This window comes from Lolium rigidum, chromosome 5 (assembly GCF_022539505.1).
Source record: "Lolium rigidum isolate FL_2022 chromosome 5, APGP_CSIRO_Lrig_0.1, whole genome shotgun sequence".
NCBI lineage: Eukaryota > Viridiplantae > Streptophyta > Magnoliopsida > Poales > Poaceae > Lolium > Lolium rigidum.
In genome coordinates, this window is record NC_061512.1 from 81,055,756 (window position 1) to 81,076,645 (window position 20,890).

At 48.1% G+C, this 20,890-nt stretch overlaps 1 long non-coding RNA gene and 1 pseudogene across 1 annotated transcript; both read right to left on the minus strand.

Annotated features, from left to right (window-relative positions):
- Positions 1–2,134: 2,134 nt before the first annotated feature.
- Positions 2,135–3,286, minus strand: LOC124654574. The gene is made up of 3 exons (XR_006988385.1): positions 2,984–3,286; positions 2,260–2,316; positions 2,135–2,157 (listed from the first exon to the last, which is right to left on the minus strand). It is a non-coding gene; the product is annotated as an uncharacterized LOC124654574 (long non-coding RNA).
- Positions 3,287–4,909: 1,623 nt separating this feature from the next.
- On the minus strand, positions 4,910–18,902 carry LOC124656155 (annotated as a pseudogene).
- Between the last annotated feature and the right edge of the window lie 1,988 nt (positions 18,903–20,890).

The window sequence follows — 20,890 nt, forward strand, 5'->3', positions numbered from 1 at the left end:
AGAATGAAACCGGGCCCTTGCCATATCATGGCCCTTAGCAAGGTACTTGAACAAATATTTAAGAAGGTTGGTCTTATTACACCACTCCACATTAATGTGAGCTTGGAATTTTTTTAGCAAGGACATATTGTAAGGAACTATCCACCGATTGTCGACACGAACACCATTCTTCAGAATATACATGTCGTTCTCACTTCGCCGGTACACCAGAAAACCGAGACCATCAATTGTAGTCTCTTTATTAAATTCTTTGGGATATCGCTTAGAGCAAACACCGTCCTTCATACATGGAGAATGAGGGTTGTGTTCACCACATGGACCATGCACCATAAACTCCTCCACAAGTGCATACCCCAATGGATCGGTAGCATAATCTGGTATCTCTGCCGAAATAAAAGAATCTATGGTAGAAGGTGTGGGGTCGTCCATGTCGGCATCCAGCCACACAAGGGTATGTATGTGGGGTAAGCCTCTTTTCTGGAACTCGACAACATATAAATCTGTTTCATGAAAGGGAAAAAAGGGAATAAGTAAGCAAACACACCACACACGGAATAGGCAGAACTGTAACTTATGAAACAAAAAGTGCAGTAACTTGTGAAGGAACAATGGAAAGCAAAACAGAGAACAGGCATACATGCATGGACTTGACCAAACGCCTCGCCCTGCCTGACGTCTCCGCTAAATTCATTAATCTTCATCTTCAAAACACGTGTAACTATATCCGGTCTATCAACATGCCTCTGACCAGGCTCCATAAGAGGAGCTTCAGTTATTTCATCCCACTTAGGGTTGCAAGTAAATGTAATGAAAAGATCAGGCGCTCCAAAAACACGACAAATAGCCATGCCATCCTGGTAATTCTGAATCATGTACCGAGGCCCTCCAGTAAAACTCGAGTGCAGAAGATACTGCACCCCGACATTTTTGCCACTGGAGTTCCCCTCACCAAGAGCATCAGAAATACCCTGATATGTCTCAGACCGAAGCGTGGTCTGGTTCCAGAAGTGATAACTCAATCTACATGATTCAACACAGGAATAACAGTCCACAAGAAGCTGCTGCGACGATCGACCACAGCAAGTAAAAGGATTTGGCTCGCCCTTCCTATAATGGAAACGATAACAATAGTACTCAAGCATGGACACCTGGTTGCGTCCAGTTGATGGCATACCATCAACCTGTCGGTACCTGATACCAAGATGGAACCCGATGGTAGCATGAGGAAACAGGAGCGGGTACTGGAGAGCCATGAGAGACGGGTTCAGTGGCGAGATGCGCTGAAGATAACCAGCCTCCTTCTGGACGATAATATCGAATCTACATGCTTCTACAGTGAGGTCGTCAACTATAAGAGCAGCCAGCTCAGGGGCGGTAGGCAAAGAATACCGATTCCCATGGTCTGCACCCTCATGACCATATAAACGAACAGCCACCTCAGGAGCATCAAGAGAAAACATTCTGTCCTTTGCCATACGAAATGTTTGCACAAGGAAGTTACACCCATTGAGCATTGTAGTTAGAGATCGCACAATAGCGGGATCAGGTTCCTCCCTACGCCGCCGCTGACGTCGGGCTGGCCGATCCAAGCCAACTCCTAGTACCTCCTCTCTTTGACGGCGCTGACCAACAACAGATGAAGACTGAGCAACTGATGCAGAATGGACACCAGCAGCAGTATCATCATCAAGTTCACCATCCTGACTAAATATACCCATCCTATGATCTAATTCATTCTGAGTATCATAAATGTATAGCTGGGCAAATTTAGGAACAGAATCACCCTCTGGAGGCAACAAAGAGCCAATCTCATGACACACCACTCCACAAATCTTGAACACATATGGGCCATTCCCAACATTAACTGTTCTGTCAACATGAACACCGAGAGATGTGAAAGCAAACATAGCATTGTATTCCCGAATCAAACGCATAAACCGATCTGACTCAGAACCGCCATCAAAACGCATAAACTCAGACAACGGGAAGGCCATACCGGATAAATCGGAAGAGACACCCGGCCACCACGACAACAACCAGTATACACACGGTGGTATTTCGTACTGAGACGCTTATTACGCTCCTGATACCAGTATGAAGCACCACAGTACTTGCAAATAAGATGAGGGACACCGTAGGACCTGCCAGGCCAAGCAGCTGCAAACAAAGATGGAAAACACATAGTCAAGACATATAGAAGAAGAAAGCAGACACCACAAAAACAAACCAACAACACCAAAGGAGCGTTCAATTACTTACCTTTGAGAAACCTCACCAAGCTTGTAGGAAGAGGCAACTGAATATCAGCAGCAACACCTGGTAAAAAATTAGCAGAAAAAGAGAATGAAGTTAACAACAGGAAACAAAATGCAAGTAGAAGGCAGTACAGAGAGGCAAGAAAGTTGGAAGAAGAACCAAACAATTGGAAACCTAGGACATTTTGAGAACCAAAGCGTAGAACCATGTACCAATCCATGCAATCAGCAAACATTTTATTCGGGCTCTTGTCAACCTATTTCGAAAGCATTATAAGCAAAAGTTTGATAACTGTTTCTGACAGCAAGAGGTTGGCGTGGATCTGCAGGTGTACATTTTGCTGATGACGTCGGAAAAGCATGGTCAAGCATGGCAGTACATTTTACCGATAATTACCGCTGGGAGCATCCGCAAAGCAACCACACCAGCATAAACAGAGGAATCAGAGGCAGACGAAGCTAAATAATGTGTAAAACCTAGAACCTGACTATCTTAGCTGGCCATGCTGCTATGCACGGTAGCTGTTTAGATTCAAAAGGTGAAGCTACCACACATGGAGTCTAGAACCACATATCGTTTCTAAAACAACAGGAAAAAGAAACACTTTGTAAATGATAAGCACATAGCAAGTTTGAGATGTAACCTTCCCGTTATGCTGTTTATTTCAGGTTTCCGGACCGTGCTGAAGCCCAGAAGCCATTATTATGAGAACGGTTGACGGCCTAACCTGCCTGAAGAAGAGCAGTTTGCCGGCATATGTCAGAATGCGGACGACGACCCTGGCGACGACTATTCGAAGCTGACCTCCGCAGGATGCCTCCATGAGAACGGCTCGAAAGTCGATGGGCCCGTAGAAGAGCCGTATGCTCTCGCATAGCCAGACGATGACGACGATTGCCAGCTGCTCTTTCGGAAGAAGTGGAAGGAGTAGCGGAAACTGAAACACAGATGAAAACATAGTGAGGCAAAAACAGGAGAAAAAAAGCACGAGAAGTGTGGAAAGAAAGCAAGGTGGACGAACCACGCCACCATCGATCAATTCCTGCAGCTGGCACATCTGATCTGGCCGCCGAGTGATATGAGCAAAAGGAATCGCAGGACTTCGCACATCATTAGCAGCAAGGGCGTCAGCAAGGGAAGAATCAGAAGGGTAAACATTAGCCGAAGACGGACCAGGCGCGTCAACAGCTCGCAAAGAAGCCACAGGCAAAGGTGTCCATGAACTCTGGTCTCGCAAGGATGGCAAATGTGAGCCGTTGTCCACAGGGAATAAATCTGAACAAAAGCAGGAAATACGTAAGATAGAAATCAAGAAGATTGAGATAAGAAAAGAAAGCAAAAAATGAAGACAAACCAGGTAGAGAAGCAGTAAAATCATCATCGGTTAACGAAGGGGCGATAGCAGAGTCGACGACAGCATCAAACGCCCCAGGAAAAAGAGGCTGGATAGAAGCGCCACCAACAGCAGTAACCCATCCCTGCCATGCTCTCCAGAACGGCCAGCGGAATCCCCTAGGTAAGCAGCAGAAGAAACCTGAGAAGATAGGGGTAAAGAATTCTGCAAAGAAACAACAGTGAACAAAAGGCATCAGTACCAGAGCCTAAATCGATAACCGGCTGTTTGCCCAGCCAAATTTCACGTCTTCTCAGAGTTTCTGCCTCTAATAAACCAGGCAAAAGCAAAACATTGCTGTCAGGCATCAGGCATCAACGATGAAGAAGATCCAATCGCAGTCTGGGCTGCAAGAGAAACAGCAGAGAGTGGACGCAGGGGCGCCGCAGGCACGGGCACCAGATCAAAATCTGCAGGCAAGATGGAGTGCGCGCGGCCGCGAGAACGGCCACGAGCACGACCCGGAGGCCTCCCACGGCGCAGACGACCACCGTCGGAAGCAAGACCACCGCGAGGCGGATGCGGAGGCAAAGCATGAAGGCCACAACGGCGGCGTGCGCGGAGCCGGAGACGGAGAATGAGAAGAAGAGGGAGGCCGACCGCGCCGCCGGCCAGCAGAAGCGCGCGTAGGCATAGACTACCTTCAGAAGAAAAAACCGGCCACCATTACGAACCAAGGAGGAGGAGGGAGATCAAAAAAAGTGAAGAAAAAAGAACAGTCCGGCAAGGCGAGCAAGATCACCGTGACGGCGAGCAGAGATCGATCGTGGACGGACGAAGAACTAACGCGAACCACGATCGGAGGAAGACGCATGCCTCGGAGTTTCCGTGAGTAACCCCAGAAGAAAAGGAACAGAATTAATTGGGAAGGAGAAAATTAAGGGGCGATCAAAAAGGAAAAAAGGAGGTTGCAACACGGTATCACCTCAAGCAAACGTGGAAGCAGCACGTAGCAAGCAGAAGAAAAACGTGGAAATCCAGGAGGATGGAGAAGCCGGGAAACGAATGGAACAACAACTTGCCGGTTGCCGGTCACCCAGAGGCCTAAAAAAAAGGAAAGATTAAACGGATGACCAACCGACTAAAGGAGTGAAAAAAAAAACAGAAAACGTGGCACCCTTTGAATGGACGAAAAGGAAGGAAAATAGGGCATGAACAGTTGCCAAACTAAGCAGAACGCTTAAAATCAGCTACGCTTTATATAGTGTATAATGTCTGTATTTTGCAAGTATTGCACCGTGTCTGACAACACGTTTGGCATTAACTTCTCTCCTCCCGAGCAAGACCTCCCAACCCATCCATCTGCTTCTTGCCCGTACTGCTCGTGCTGGCGTCCGTTTTCTTCTTGCAGATGCGTGCTCCGGCGAGGCGGCGGCGCTGCTCAGCTTCAGGCTCACGTCGGTGGCGGACGGTCAGCCGCGCTCTCACGAGATGGACGTCCGGCGCCAGCGCGAACCCCACCGCGGCGTGCTCGCCGCAGACCGGCGGCCACGTGCTCGCCGCCGTTCTCCAGATGCAGTTCTCTGATATGATCTGAAGTATACGTCTTTTGTTGCATAATTGGTGCTCTAAATCTTGAAGAAACTTCCGTTTGTTTTCCTTATTTTTTTCGAGTATCATTTCCTCTTCTTTCTTCCTTCATCATTGTATAAACCAAATCTAGAAAGAATCTAGCTGTGTGATCTGTTTTCATTAGCTGTGTGATTTGTCCTAATTAGTTTGTCCCAGTTGATTGAACAATAAAATCTAGAAATAATCTAATTTGTTTTTCTTATTGGGGAGTAAATCTGTTCTCATTAGCTGTGTGATCTGGCTTAAGTAGTATTATGTCCGATGTGTAATCAGTATCTTTCTCTGAATGTAGCGGACATATCCGTGCCTGGCCAATAATTTTTTCAGTCTGTGTTCCTCTCATCATTATGCTTCAGACAAACAAACGATCATGCGTCAGACCAATTTTGGAAGGAACTCTACTGCTCACCTGAGAACGGCTCCAAGGTTCTCCATGCTTGCGTTAGTTGATGCTCTGCGCGAGTGCGCGACGGTGCCAGCGCTCTGCAGAAGATATCAAGAGGTTGAAGAAGATCTATAGTGCTCCGATGGCTAGAGTAGATTTTGTCGAACGAGATGTGTGTAGCGACAGCGGTGAAAGCCACCCAGGAAATCACAGCGCGCAATAAATGGACCGGTCGGCGAAGCCACCAGGTACCACATTCGCAATAAGTCACCCCGCATGCATACGAGCACCTGATGTATACAGACGCGTATCCCACTAAACAAGGCAGAGAAAAGATCTGTATAAACTAATGGAAACTGCTGGGCGTCCCCCGGGGGATCTGATTCCCCAGCCCCCGGGTCCCCAGCCGTCGGATCAACCATTTTGACGGTTAGATTTGCATGTAGCAAAAAAACATCTCCGGCAGCAAAAAATCACCCCCGGCAGCAAATGACTGAAGCAAAAACGGTTCGTTTACAAAAGAAAATATAAACGCAAGGCTCGCCGGAGACCTTGTCGGAGACCACGTAGCAAAAATATTACGCAGATGTAGCAAAACCGCAAATAAATTGTAGCAAACTTTTTTATTCATATGTTGCAAATTCTCTAAAACATTAACGGAGACATCGCCTGCAGCCGGCAGCAACGCCGTCCTAGGTTGTAGCAACTCCGTCCGTCAAGGACAACAACGCCACAAGCTGCTAGGAGCAACGCCCTATGCCTATGGTAGCAAAAATCCACCCTCCGCCGGAAAATCGTAGCAAACCCAACCTCGTCGGAAAATCGTAGCTTAATTTTGTACCAAAAGTAGCAAAACAGTTTTAATAATTGTAGCAAAGAAATATACTATTGTAGCATCGTGGCTTCGTAGCACTTTGAGGTAGCAAAAATAGCAAAATTATATATCTATGTAGCTGGCGGAGCAAAGTCCCAAATCAGGACACCATACAGTAGCAACTCGGAATACCATGTGTAGCTTCCCCGTCCAGCGTTGGTAGCACCCTTGTTGGCCAATGGTAGCACTATGGTTGGGACATCCAGGAAAGCCAGACTCACCCCGCGACGGTGCAAAAGGCAGTCATCCAGAAATCATAGCAGGAGGCGCAGAGAGCTCGGCTGGACGGCGCAGCTGTCGCCACTGAGGAGCTCAACCGCGTCGTGAGCCCGACCGGCGGCGGCGAGCTAGGCGGGCGACGCTGTCGCGGCGCGCAGTGGCGGCCGGCCCAAACGTCGGTGGCGCCCGCAGCAGCGTTGTCGTGAGCCGTCGTCTCCTCGCAGCACATCCGCACACCTACAATCGCACACCGACAGTAGCACCGATGCCCAGCCATGGAAGCACAGCTGCGAAACGAGGTAGCGCGGGCACCAACCCACGAGCAGTGTCGCCTACCTCGCAGCAAGAGAAGGCCACGCGACTTTCGCTGCCGCCCCTCACGCTGCTCACTGCCTCCATAGACACTAGCCGCCGCGGAAAAAGCAGATGCACCCACCTCCTCTAGCTGCTTCGGTCAGCTCAAGGACGAAGGTGCGGAGGCCAGGGAACAGCGCCGACCGGGGAGGTTGATGAGAGGGAGGTCAGCGACGGCGAGAGGAAGAAACGGCGGCACAACAGATGGAGCTTCATCGACGACCAGCCATGGGCCGCTGCGCCACCACCGTGGGGGACGGCAGGCGGATCTCCGTGGGGGACGGCCGACGATGACGAGGGCGCGGCGGCTCCAGCGGGTCGATGTGGCCCGGAGGCGTTTGCGGACGGGAACCGGCGAGAGGGCCCTACTCTCTCCGGCGACGACTCGTCGACGACGTTCCTTGCGAGCGAAGAGGCGGCCGTATGGGGCAGTTGGATTGGGGATCGGGATTGTGCGCCACGAGCAGGTGCCAGAGGAATTCCTGTGCGAGAACGAAAAGAAGAGAAGATGGAGACGATAAGGTCGTGGTGGCCCCCACCCATGACCTGTCTCGCGGGTCAGACGCTAGCACGTCCACGCGATGGAGCTGATCCAACGGCCACGCACCCGGAGGATGCGCGGAGCGTGATCCCCCGGGGGAATACAATCGTTTTCCTAAACTAATCGCTATTTTAGGTGCTAATCTCGCGGTGTTAACAAACGCGTGGGATATCGACCTCCAGCGTTGCCAGGTTCCGAAAGTGCGGGTCGTTGCAAGATGCTCTTATACTACTTAAATGGCTTGCAAGCCCAGTACTGTTATCTAAAATTTTACTAGAGCAAAGAAGCGGAATCTTGCTAGCATGTTGAATCCCTCGTTATGTGAAATCAGATGAGAGCACAAATCAAATGGCTTGCAAGATGCTCTTATACCACTTAAATGGCTTGCAAGCCCAGTACTGTTATCTAAAATTTTACTAGATCAAAGAAGCGGAATCTTGCTAGCATGTTGAATCCCTCGTTATGTGAAATCAGATGAGAGCACAAATAGGTTGATTTGATTCTGCGCAAACTGAAATCTATCCTCAAATAGAATATCATGCTACAAAAACAATACTATGATCTTCGCGAAGTACACTCTACAGAGTATTTGCAGCCAAAATCACATGCCTGGAGGAACATTACAGACCGCACCTCCATACAGAGAAGGGGAAGGAAAAAATTGATCTACTATAGATACCAATTAAAATTGGGTCACAGGTAACAACACTCATTTACAGTGGAGCATTTGCAGGTCCAAACCAGATATAGCGGCCCTAAATAAAGAAAAGTTACAAGAAGAGACAATTGGTTGCCCGGGTGATCTAGCAGCGTCAACTGGGAAAGAGAATGCTCAAAAATATAATTATTGACGCCTAAACGATTTTTCTGTCGTGTCTTTATCACAGCATGACCTGTTTCTTCCAAGTGAGAAAACAACTTGCTCCTGAAACAAACAGTTATCTGAGGTTAACCACAAATGGAAAGCCACAAATGGAAAGCTTCTCGGTGCGATAGCAACATAAAAATGGAGACTGGGTGCTAGACACTGAGCTCCAAGTGTACCTTGATTCAAAAGTATCTCCACATGTTTCACAATCATTACTGCGTGTCTTGGAGACCTCCTGGTACAATGTAGATAGTTTTACAATGTTATGTAGCCTAAACTGTTATCGCTAAAAGAAACCAATGCAGACAAGCTTCATATAGCAGTGGCGGAATCTGATGTTCAAATATCCTTGTGAAATATCCAAATTATATCACATCCTCCACATGTAGCAGTGGCGGAATGTGATGTTCAGCAAATTATGTGTTTCATAAAATTTAGATATGTGCATGTGAAAGAACTCTGAATTCACAAAATTCTGAAATAAAAGGACATAACAAATTGTGTGCATAAGGTTTTACTATTTTCACCTTTCATGCTTTGTTTTTCGTACAGACCACCAATTAACTAAATTTTACCAAACTTTGTGTGTAAATAGACATATTCTGATAAGTACATATGTGTCCATTGTTTCAGAATTCTTTTATACTTGCAAACGCCTATCTTGAACTTGTTTATCAAAACACAGGGAGTAAGGGAGCTCGGGATTATAAAATATCAACTCCCAGGTGAGTGTTACCTTTTAACAATATAGTTAGTATTTACAAGATTGCCAGGATAGTGAAAAACAACTGATTGTAGGTTCCATGCACGCAAAGACAAAAGAAACATGTGGGTTTTATTGGAGGAGCAAAAACATCAGACGCAACAAGAAAAAACAGAAAACTCAAATTGTTTCAACTAATCTAAACAGGCTTCCTTCAGCAGGCACCACAAGAACGCATCACATGATAATTGAGCATGCAGCTAACAAAACACAAGTTCCTGTCTACTCTGAGGTGACTCCCTACCCATTATGTGGATCAATGTCAGCAACAACCTATATACATATGATCTATACTTAATCATCCTCAGCTTTTATTTTACTACATGCAAAAAGGTAGAAGTAGGATCTCAGGTGGCAGATAAGGCGGCAGATAAAGCATGAAGTTCACATCTGTACCTGGACAAGTATAGCTTGGATTTTGTGGCCCAATTTCATTTTACCAAACAACAGCAATTCCATAAGTGAGAAAACGACGAGTTATCTTCGCTAATTAGTACTACCTCTGTTCACTACTATAAGATGTTTTAGATATTTCAATGTGGATTATATACGGACCGAAATGAGTGAGCCTACACACTGGAATACCGTCTAGGTAAAATCATTTTCGAAAGAACCAATGATCATCACTTGATTAGAGTCCCAGGACTTAAGTTTCTTTTTATAAACAAAGCAGACAAATACAAACATGTAGAGCCAGATTATACGCAGCACAAAGATTTAATCTGCCTAGCTCAATCCCATCTGCATCTCGCATCCGCATGCCTGATCACCATACACAGTTGTTATAAATACTACTCCCTCGACAAGAATTATGAACAGAGGGAGTACTATCCTATTTCATTCCTCTAAGTAAGATGTTTGAAGTCCACATGATAATTATAGTATATATTATAATGTGGCAGACTTCTAGAAGTCGTCAAACATGCTAGACAAAGCCTTCGCTAATATTACTACATGTTACAAACTATCACCATTAGTATATTCAACTCTTCACATGGCTCTCTAAAGGTGTATTCGTAGTCAAAGCGTATAGTTTTCTGCTGTCCAGTGTTCTAATTGGTTCTTCAGCAACAAAAGACTACCTATCCACACAGCTCCAATATAACCATTAGTAGTAAGTGGTTTGAGCGGTTAGGTGATTAATCAAGCACTTAGGGTTGGGTATACATCTCAAATAGTTTTTGCTATCAGAATGAATATCATTACAAGGTTCAATCACTATGAGATTGCTGTCAGCTATGCACGAATAAAAATGAATGAGGTCTTATATAGTACAAGGAGCAGATGAGTATGAATGTACCTTTTGCTTCTTTCCCTTTGACGTACTCTTTTTTTCAGCAGGAACAGTTGGTTTCTTTTCTGCACCTTTCTTGTTCTTTTTGTTCTTTTTAGGATTGTCGTTTTTTCCTTTCAGTTGATCTCCTTTGCTTGACGATGTCCCTTCATCATTTGAAGAGAAAGGATCCTCCATCTTATCATCAGCATCATTTCCACCGTTATCATGTCCAGACTCCTCATGCAGAACATTATTCCTCATACCTTCTCCGCTATCAGCATTATTACCTTCATCTTGTCCCTTCTTTGCAGCGCGTCTCCGGCGAGCTTTCTTCTTGACACTATTAACTGCAGAACTTGTATCATCAACACTGTCATCCTCTGCAACAACAGGTGGAGCTTCCTCTTGAGGAACCACATAAGCGCTCTCCTTGTTCTTGTGGCTTGACAACATCGCCTCCAAGACACTCGTCTCATCAAATGAACCAACCTCCTGCTTCGCGTTATCCAAGTCCTTATCGTCATTCTCTTCGGCCCCCATCTCCAAGCCCTCTTCCAACTCTTCAGCCAACTCTTCTACAGCATCTGACCAATCACTTTCCTCTGACTCCTCTGCAGGCTTAAAGTCGAACCCAACATCATCTTCTTCCCCCTCATCGTTGGCTTCCTTTAGAGCCTCCTCCTCCTCCTTAAAGGCCACATCCTCAGTTCAGCCACCTTATCCTTGTGCTTCTTAGACTGCTCATGGTTCTTCCACTGCTTCTCTGACTTAAACTTCTTATTAAGAGCCACACAGTACAGCTCCTCCTTCTTCTTTTCCTCGTCATCCTCTTCTTCAAACACTAGCTCGTCCTCATCCACCCTTGCCCACTCAGGCTCCTGATATGCCATGGCTCGCTCCTTCTTCTTCCTCTCCTCTGCCTTCTTCCTTTCCATCTCCTCCACCTTCTTCTTTGCCTCCTCTGCCTTCTTCTTGAGCGCCATATCCACCACCCGCTTGTCCCTCTTCTTGCAGAAGGCTGCCAACGCTCTGACATTGTCGTTGTACTCCCGCCTAGCCTTGCGCATAGCCTTCTTGTTATCCTCCTCGATGATCCTCCTATCACGGCGGCTCTCCCCGCGTGAAGCGTCCCACTCGGCCGCCCACCCGAAGTCCATGACCGAGGCAAAGCCCAGCCAGTAGTTGTAGAAGGCGGTGACCTGGGTGTAATAGGAGTCGAGGTTGCCAATGAGGGGCGGCGTGGGGATGGAGTCGGTGGGGATGCCCATGCGGCGGGCGTAGGCGACCTCCTGCTTGTACACCTTGTCGAAGACGTCGCCATAGACCTTGTAGAATCCGCGGCCGAAGTCGGAGAATCCGGAGAAGGCGGAGGCGACAAAGACGGAGAATATGTCGGGGACGGGGGAGGCGGATGCGCTGGAGGATCCGTGGTCGGCGAAGAGGATCTGGGAGCGGTGGGAGTCGTAGTGGGCGCGCTCTTGGGGGTCGGAGAGGACGGAGTGCGCGTTCTGCAGCTCCTGGAATGCGGCAGTGGCGGCGGCGACGTCGGAGCCCAGGGGCTGCTTGTCGGGGTGGAGGGATAGCGCGAGGCGGCGGAAGGCGAGCTTGATTTCGGTCGGGGAGCAGTCGCGGGAGAGGCCGAGGATCTCGTAGTAGCACCGCTTGGGCGCCGCCGAAAAGGCTAGGGTTTTCCCTTCGAGGTGTATCCGTCCGGCTCAGGCTCAGGGGAGGAGTCGGGGCAGAGGCGTTGCCGTGTAATAAGTAAAGGTGGGCCTAACTTGCAGAGCTGTAGCTCAACTCTTATTTCACAGGACCGTGTTCTAAAGTAACTCGACTCCAAAGATATTGTCAAACATCTACAAACATACTCCGATTCATATTAATATAGATAGATGTACTCCGTATCAAATATTGTCAAACATCTATAAACATATTCTGATTCATATTAATTAATATAGATGTATCTAGATATATTCTGATTGTAGATACATTCATTTTAGTGGCAAGTAATATGGATCAAAAGAAGTACTTAAAATTTCAGTTCTACCAAATATATAGCAAATAAATATTAACATCTATAATATTTAATAAGTATATATAAAAAATATATACTTCGTACTTTATTGATACCATGATATACCAGAGCGGTTATAAAATAAAGTCTAAAAAACGATCAAATTTTCCATATATTCAAACTATTTTCTTATTTCAAGACACAATCTGTTTTTTCTAAAGGCAACCGTAGAAAATGACACATAAATCAATTATAAGATCAAATGTCAACGAGAGTTCTCCAATAATTTAAACTGCAATGCTAAGGCTTAGCGGCGGATCTAGCCCAAAAATCCTTGGCGGGGCAGTACACTGAATCAGAGTAAAATATGATGTTTTTGGGCCGAATTTTACTGATATATAGGCGTAATCTCTCTAGGCTGGGCGGGCTACAGCCCAGTTTTGCTCCTACATAGGTCCGCCACTGCTAAGGCTACATGCACGGTAATCTAATTAACCAACATTAACGAGAATACCAACACCGGTATTGAAGGGAAAGCAATTGAACAGCCTCGTCAATGTAACTTGTAGTTTTTAACAGAGCCTCCAAGTTCTCCTTGCACGTAACTTTGATGTGTTGTGGATCTTTGAGGTTTTCATGTCAGGTCGGTACCACTGAGTACGGGTCGCTACCTCTAGGAAGTTGGTTTCCTTGCATTATTGTTCAAATTTTGAACTAATCTGTCACTAGCAGGGTTAACCATGAGGAACCACGGGGCGCATTATTTTTTTATTGTAACAACTTCCCTTTTGCTTTTGTATACCCTTCTCATGTACAAAAGTGAGCGGAAAGAGTGAGGAAGAAACCTTTGCCTCATGCTAGAGCCTTACACTCCTATTCTTTGCACTACTCCGTACACTCCACTCAAATCCTTTAAGATATATATACTTCTTTGAGAGAACGACTTTGTGAATGTTCGCAAGGGCTTCAAGATCCAAGTGCTAGCCAAGGGTTGTTACATTTTGGAGGATGTACACCCCCTAGATTGTTAGGTGTGACATGAAAAACTTGGTGATGATTCTGAAGGAGACAAGTGTTTATGAAGATCGATGATTGCCTATTCGTGTGAAGATTTGTCTTGATGATTGGAAATGAACTTAGTATCTTAGCTAGTATATGGGTGTTGGTGACCGGCAAATTTGTGTCCTTAGGACTTCGTTTCGAACCCCTTCCAAGAAGAATGTATGATAGCACCAACTATCCAAACCTCGGAAAAAATCTTGGGTATGTGATTCTCTCTCTACTCCTTTACTTTTATGCATCCTGTCTTTTGAAAAGCTTAGAGCATCCCCACTCGTTTGGGCTCCCCACGCCCAAATCCAGCGAAATTTTCGTCCGGATTGGATGAAGATTTGGCGTGGGGAGCGCCGAAGTTCCAGCCGTCCCCCCGGCAGGAAACCCCCAACCTCGACCATTTGACATATTTCAAACAAATTCAACATAAAATTTAACAAGTTCGGCAAACAAGAGTACGAAAATTGCTGAAACAAATTCGGCGATAATCAGTACAATGTTTAACAAGTGCTGAAACAAATGAAGCACACAATTTCACAATTTGCAGAAATAGCTTTCTGCTCATCCTGAAACGACGCCGGAAAACACTCTCACCGTGCAATGGATTGTCGGCGAAGTAGTCGGCGTACAACATGCAGTAGCCCTCCATTCGCTGTCTCGGCTTGCACTTCCGGCGACCTCGTGCCGACCCACCACGTCGACCAGTTGCCAGTCCGGCGTACATGCTTGCAAAGCAACCAAGGATCATCATGTGCTCGTCGTCTTGGGCGGCTGCTGCCATCTCTTCTTGCATAAGCTTGACGAACATCTGCTCCTCCTCTTCGTCCGAGTCCATGGCCGGCGAGGCAAATGGACGAACACCTGACGGGCGTGGTCGAGGCAACCCGAGCCGCGAGCGACGAGGAGCAAGCAGGCCGGAAAACAGGCCGGCGGAAGAGCAGCCAGATAGGCCGTCGTCCAAAGACGGCGGAATATAGGCAGGTGGGGAAGGAGGGGCGGCGGATTCTGGGCAACAAGCCGGCGGGGTGGTGCCGGCGGTGAGAGAGATACGAGGGGTGGGGGAGATTTTGAGCGACGTGGCGGTGGGGTTCGTGCGTCGAGTCACCGACAGATCGGGCCCTTCCCCGCTTTTCACTCGTCCGGAGTCCCCGAGCGCTCCCCGGGGGGCCGGGGGTGGCGTGGGCTCGCCGGATGAATGAAGGGCCAAATCCGGACAAAAACGAGGAACCGGGGGCGCGACTGGGCCGAATTACGCCGTCCGGATGGAAAAAACGCTCGCCGGGGGCCTCGACGGGGGCACGAGTGGAGATGCTCTTACCTAGGTGTACGAACGCTTAAGGTGTTGCAGGCACCAAGGGTAATGTTTTGACTTATGAGAGAGTATGCTCTCTTTATTTTGAAATATTAAAAAAACTGAAATAAAAATTTGCACGTACATCTTCACGTGCTACGCGTTCACGAAGTTGTTTCATGAAAAATTAACTCGTCACATGGCATGTGTATAAAAGAAAATATTGACTTTCCAAAAGATAAATTTTGTCTTAGTATTCGTTGCTAAATATAAGACTTTCCACAAGATAAATTTTGTCTTTTTTACATAGAGCACAAAAAATATCGGTTTTCCCTAAAACTTGAGGAATGCACATATATTGTGGAGATGTATATGTAGAAGGTTTTGTCAAAAAAAAATCGACACTTCAAAATATATACTTTCGTAGAGGGAGCATATACACGCATGAGCCGAGCGGAATTTCCGAGGCACAAAGTATAAAATTAACTTATCAAAAGCAACCAATTTTGAACTTAATATGACAATCGCGTATTCAGCCCCTCTAGAGTGGACAATCTTTCCGGAAATTCAATTCGGCTCCCGGGTGCGTATGCTCCCTCTACCAACAAAACATATTTCGAAGTGCGGAAAAATTTTGATAAAAAATTCTACATGTACATCTCCATAATATAAGTGTGTGCGTCAAGTTTCACGAAAAAATAATATTTTTTATGGCCTATGTAAAAAAGAGAAAACTTATCCTGTGAAAAGCATAGTTTTTAGCAATGAATTTTTTCTTTTTTACACACGTCACATGATAAGTTTATTTTTTATGAAACGAATTTCTAAACGCGTGGCACGTGAAGACGTACGTACGAATTTTCTGTTTCAATTTTTTAAAATTTAAAATATGTGTAAAATGCATTTAAAAATATAGAGAGTATATGCTCCCATGTTCTAAAACACCACTCCCCTTTCTTTCACCCATCCCTTGGCTCCGAGCATAAAGAACAACTAAGTGAATGCTATAATAATTATTGTGAATCACCAACGATCCAGTTATACATGTAACACTTACAAGAGTAAACTGACATCATAGAGAGCGAGCATGGGAGAGCGCACTTGCAAGGTCTTATAGCATCTTCAGTCGCGTCCCCCAAACCGTCCTCCAAACAGCGCCGGATTGAGTGTTTGACGGACGTGTTTCGTTCGTGCTATCTTTGGGGGACGTCGCTCCCCAGTCGCGTTCCCCAAACGCCCCCCAAACATTAAAATATTTTTTTGCATTTTTATTTTAATAAAGAGAAGAAATATTCCACAAACTAATACATAATTTGGAACGTGGTTTACATGAAAATATAGTTTGGAACACAAACTAATACATAGTTTGAACCATGGTTGACACAAATATAAAACATTGCAAAAAAAAACTAAACCTCACTAGACCGGGCATAGAAGATTTCGTGTGTTCGCTGCCAAGAAAGAACACTCGAGGGCACACCCAGTCACCCAAACTGGAAAATCTAGCTGGTGAGGGTGCCCCTGTTGGTTCTTCCGAGGAAGAACAACTAGAGACCTGCGTGCATATATTCGCTGCGAAGAAACAACACTCTTCAGTCGTCGTCCTCGTCGGTGCTGTCGCCGTGGTAGTTCCGACGGTAACGCGTCTCGTCGAATACCTTGACGCTCATGTCCATGTCGCCAAAGTAGGAGAACACGAGCACGAAGCCGGCTTGGAGGTGGTGGTGGCGCGCGAACTTCTCCCAGCCGATGTGGAGGTACATCTTGCCGCGCGCGTCGTAGATCACATCCGCAATCCACCGATAGTAGCCGCACGAATCCTCCTGCAGATGCAGCGTGCCCGGGCGGTCGTCGCCGGTGACGAAGTCGGCGAAGGTGTTCGTCAGCCTCTGGATGCCGCGTGGGTCGCCCTTGAGGACGACGACGAACTCGAACAGCACGGGCCCCTCCTCGTCCATCTCCAACGATGAAGACGACGGCGTCGTAGGCGACGGCGTGCGTGCACCTCTGCCGCGGCCACGACCACGACCACGACTGCGAGCTCGGCCTGCACCTCTACCAGCCATGGCGTCGACTCTTGAGATGGTGGCGGCTAGGGTTGGGGAGAGAGGCGCTAGGGTTTGTGTGTGAGAGGGACAATGAGAGGCGGCCCTTTTTATAGGCCGGAGGGAGGCGGCGGAGCGGTGGCGCTCATTAACGCCGGCACGCAGAGCTAGGCGCGACGAGACGCTTCGCTGCGCATCTGCGGGAACTGCACCGTCGCTGCGCGCCAATAACTTCCGTCGCGAGGTAGGCGACGGTTAGGTTAAAATTCAATGTGTCGCTAACGGGTCAGCCCCGCCACTCCCCGCCTCGCTTTTCGGTGTGTCTGGCGTCCCCGGTGCATCCCCTGTGGGGCGGGGACGGCCTCGGTGCGCCGGACACCGTATCGGGACGCGCCGGACAAAAAGCGGCTTTGGGGGACGCGGCTGGGAACGTTTTTTCGTCCGGCACGCCCTAAATCCCTTTGGGGGACGCGACTGGAGATGCTCTTAGGGCATCACCAGCGGAGCGACGCATTGCGGACGCCCAAATTGTCCGCGGGCGTCCGTTTGCGTCGCCTGGCGGACTCGGAAATGGTCGTGCGTCCGTTTGCGTCTGGGGTTGGCTCCAACGGGCCGATGCATTTTCGGCGCAGACCAGAATTCAAAAAAGAGGTTGTAGCCTCAAATTTGCACGAAATTAGAGTCGCAAATTGAGGTCTGAAATAAAGTTCATCACACTTTGCACATGGTAGGGCGCAAAGTGGAGTCCAAAAGGGACACAACAAGGCCTGAACAGCAATAAAAAAAAGTCCAAAAGGAGGCCGAGGTGCTGGGCGCATGGCGATGGCGATCAGGCATCTCGCGCGCGGATTTCGGTGCGCCTCTTGATGAACCAGGCCCTGGTGTCGTCGTCGACGCCGCTCAAGTCAACAAGCATGATCCTTGTGTCTTCTGCACGGGTCTTGGCCTCGGTGTCCATCCTCCTCGCCTCGGCGTCATGCAATTTGGCCTCGCCGTCAGCCTTTTTGGCATCGACGTCCATCCTTTGGACCTCAATGACCTCTTTCGCGAGGTTGTGGTAGATGACAGTTGCGGCCTCATTTTCCCGACACCTCTTCTCGTCCCTAGCAGCCAAGACGGCAAGATTCTCGGCCATTACCTTCTCCATGCTTTGGGTGAACGCAATGGCCTGTGCCTCCCAGGCTAGATCGGCCTTGGTAGCCTTATGGCCTCGGGGACGAGGTGGAAGGGGTTGACGGCCTTGATCGTCGTCTTCGCCGTCGAGGTTGACCGATGTCCCATTCTTCACAGTTTCATCATAGGCCGCAAAGCTTGTCTTCCACTTCTCTGCGTCCTTGAGCTTGTCCCAGCAATGGACCATATGGAAGCCCTTCGTATGCACTGCCTTGAACCTCTTCAAGGCCCTGGATAACTGCAATCACGCCAAAGTCGCCAATGATGTACATAGAATGATGTAAATAGAGTAGAATGATGATGGTTGTAGCTTGTTACCACTGAAATGACGCCAGCGCCGCTTACGGGGTGCCTCAAAGTATGTTCGACGGCCGAGCAGAACTTGCTTGTCTCTTGTTTGATGTAGTTCCATCTTTTTCTGATGGACTCTTCCGTGCGAGGACCTGGGATGTTGTAGGGGTGGTGAAGCTTTCTCTCGTTGTACTCCTGCATGACCTTGGCCCAGTACACCTTGCCCTTTTGCTAGGCGCCATTAATACAGTCATGGCTTGTTGCAAGCCATGCATCGCACAAACACTTGTCCTCGTCGTCGATGAATCCTTGTGTCCTACGGCTCTCCCCCTTCTTCTTGGTAGCAATGTCCGTGGGGACAGGCTGTGTTGGCGTGTCGTCAAAGTCGTCGACGCACACGGGTGTTGGCTGCGTGGGCTGGGTGGTGAACAGTTGTGCGCCTTCGATGTCCTCCGCATCTTGCGTCGGTGCCCAGTCATCATGCGGGCATGTCCCCGACCGGCCGTCGCCAATGAAGCCGCCGCGGAAGATCATGGCATCGATGTCTGCCTCATTCTGGTCCTTCCAATAGGCCTACGAATGACCGGACGTCAGACGCATGATACACGGCAGTCGCACACATTGAGAGAGCTCACGTACCGGGTCGTCCATCGTCGGGGCAGGCGGTGCCATTTCGTCGAACAGGACACGAGGCACCGGCATGCTCTCCTCCGGCAGCTATCTCGTCTTCTGTGTCGTGCCCGGGCACGAGTCACCGCTTCTAGGTTGAGGTCGGGAATCGGCGCCCCGTTGAACTGCAGCGGTGACAAGTGATTAACTTGTCAATGCCTACTGATGGTAGACTAGGGTTTAGTTGGAAGTAGAGGGCAAGTAGATCTCGAAGGTTTCAGCCGAAAAGTACTCGACGATTATGAAAACTAGGGTTTGTGAGACAATGATTCGATGCTTTCTTTGTCCCTCGACTCCCCCTTATATAGGAGGTGGAGCCGAGGGATTCGTGAGGTACAAGTTACAGAGTCCGGGAAGGTCTCTAACTCTTCCCGCAATATTACAAATAATGCTTCCTATTACAACTCTAGCTTTCCTTAATAGTATCTTGGGCTTCTGAATCTTCTTATCCTTCGGGTCGTGGGCCTTCAGTAAACCCCGGGTACCTTCTTCGGTAGGCCCATTGGGGATGCCTATGTCAGTAGCCCCCGAGATTTTGCTTGAATCGTAGAGTCAGGGAAAATCTCCACTGTTTATATTTACTCGACAACTTTAAGCTTTTCTATATTTCTTCATACGAATTTCTATATTGTACAGGGATAATGGTAGTTGGGGCTAGTTCATCTGACGGATCAGGTACTAGTTAACTGCTCTAGTGGCAATCCGCAAAAACCTACTTCAAGATCACGTCCCTGGACATGATCTCGGGATACTGGTGTAAACTTCGACAGGTGCCGCTTAAGGTCTTACCATTCCTGGCGCACGCACTGTAACTCCTTTGGATTGAAATTACTTTTTTACCCCTTTTCCACATGGATACCATCTGCCGCACACTTTTTCCATCCAACGGTACGCCGCTTCGCCGCACCTCTATATAAGGTCCCCTTCTTCTTCCTCGAGCACTTTCGCTCGCTCCGCTCTCCTGCTCTCCTCTGCAAAAAAACTCCTCTTGCGCCCCATAGTTCCCTGAGCTCAACTTCCCTCGAGTTGTTCTCCTGCGCCATTGTTGATGCCACCGCGCAGACTGACAAGGCACAGCACGCCAGAATCGACAATGGCTTTCGTGGATCTGGGAAGCGCTGAATGGGAGAGATCCAAAATCTCTACCCAAGACATCAACCTCTTGAAGAAACTGGGGATAAACAAGAAGCCCAAGGCGCTGTGCTTCCCCAGCGAAGAGAGCTACCCAACCCCTCCAATGGAGTATCGGGTTAGTTTCGTCGATCACCTCATCCGCGGCCTTTCTGCCCCCATTCACCCTTTTCTCCGGGGGTTGCTTTTTGTTTACGGATTGCAACTACACCACCTCACACCCAATTCTATCCTCCACATTTCCATCTTCATCACCCTCTGCGAGTCCTTCCTCGGCGTCCAGCCTAACTGGGCGTTGTGGAAGCGCATTTTCTTCTGTCGCCGCAATGGCTCTCCCAATGTCGCCTATAACATAGGCGGCGTTGTTATCTGCGTTCGCCCTGATGTCGATTACTTCGATGTCAAGTTCCCTGAATCAGTTCAAGGGTGGCGCAAGAAGTGGTTGTACATCCATGAGGAGAACCATGGATGTCTTGAAGACAATATCCCTCCTTTTTACGGTGCCGAAAAAATCTACCGCCACCGCTCCTGGGATGCAGAGGCTACCGAAGAAGAAAAAATGGCGACGGAGGCATTGATGACCCGCATCCACGAGCTGCAAAACACCAGCGGCAAGGAGCTGTCGGGTATCCAAATCATGGCGTATTTCCTTAGGATCAGAGTGCAGCCTCTGCAGGCTCGCAAAAATCCCCTCTGGAAGTATGCTGGCGACAATGATGTGG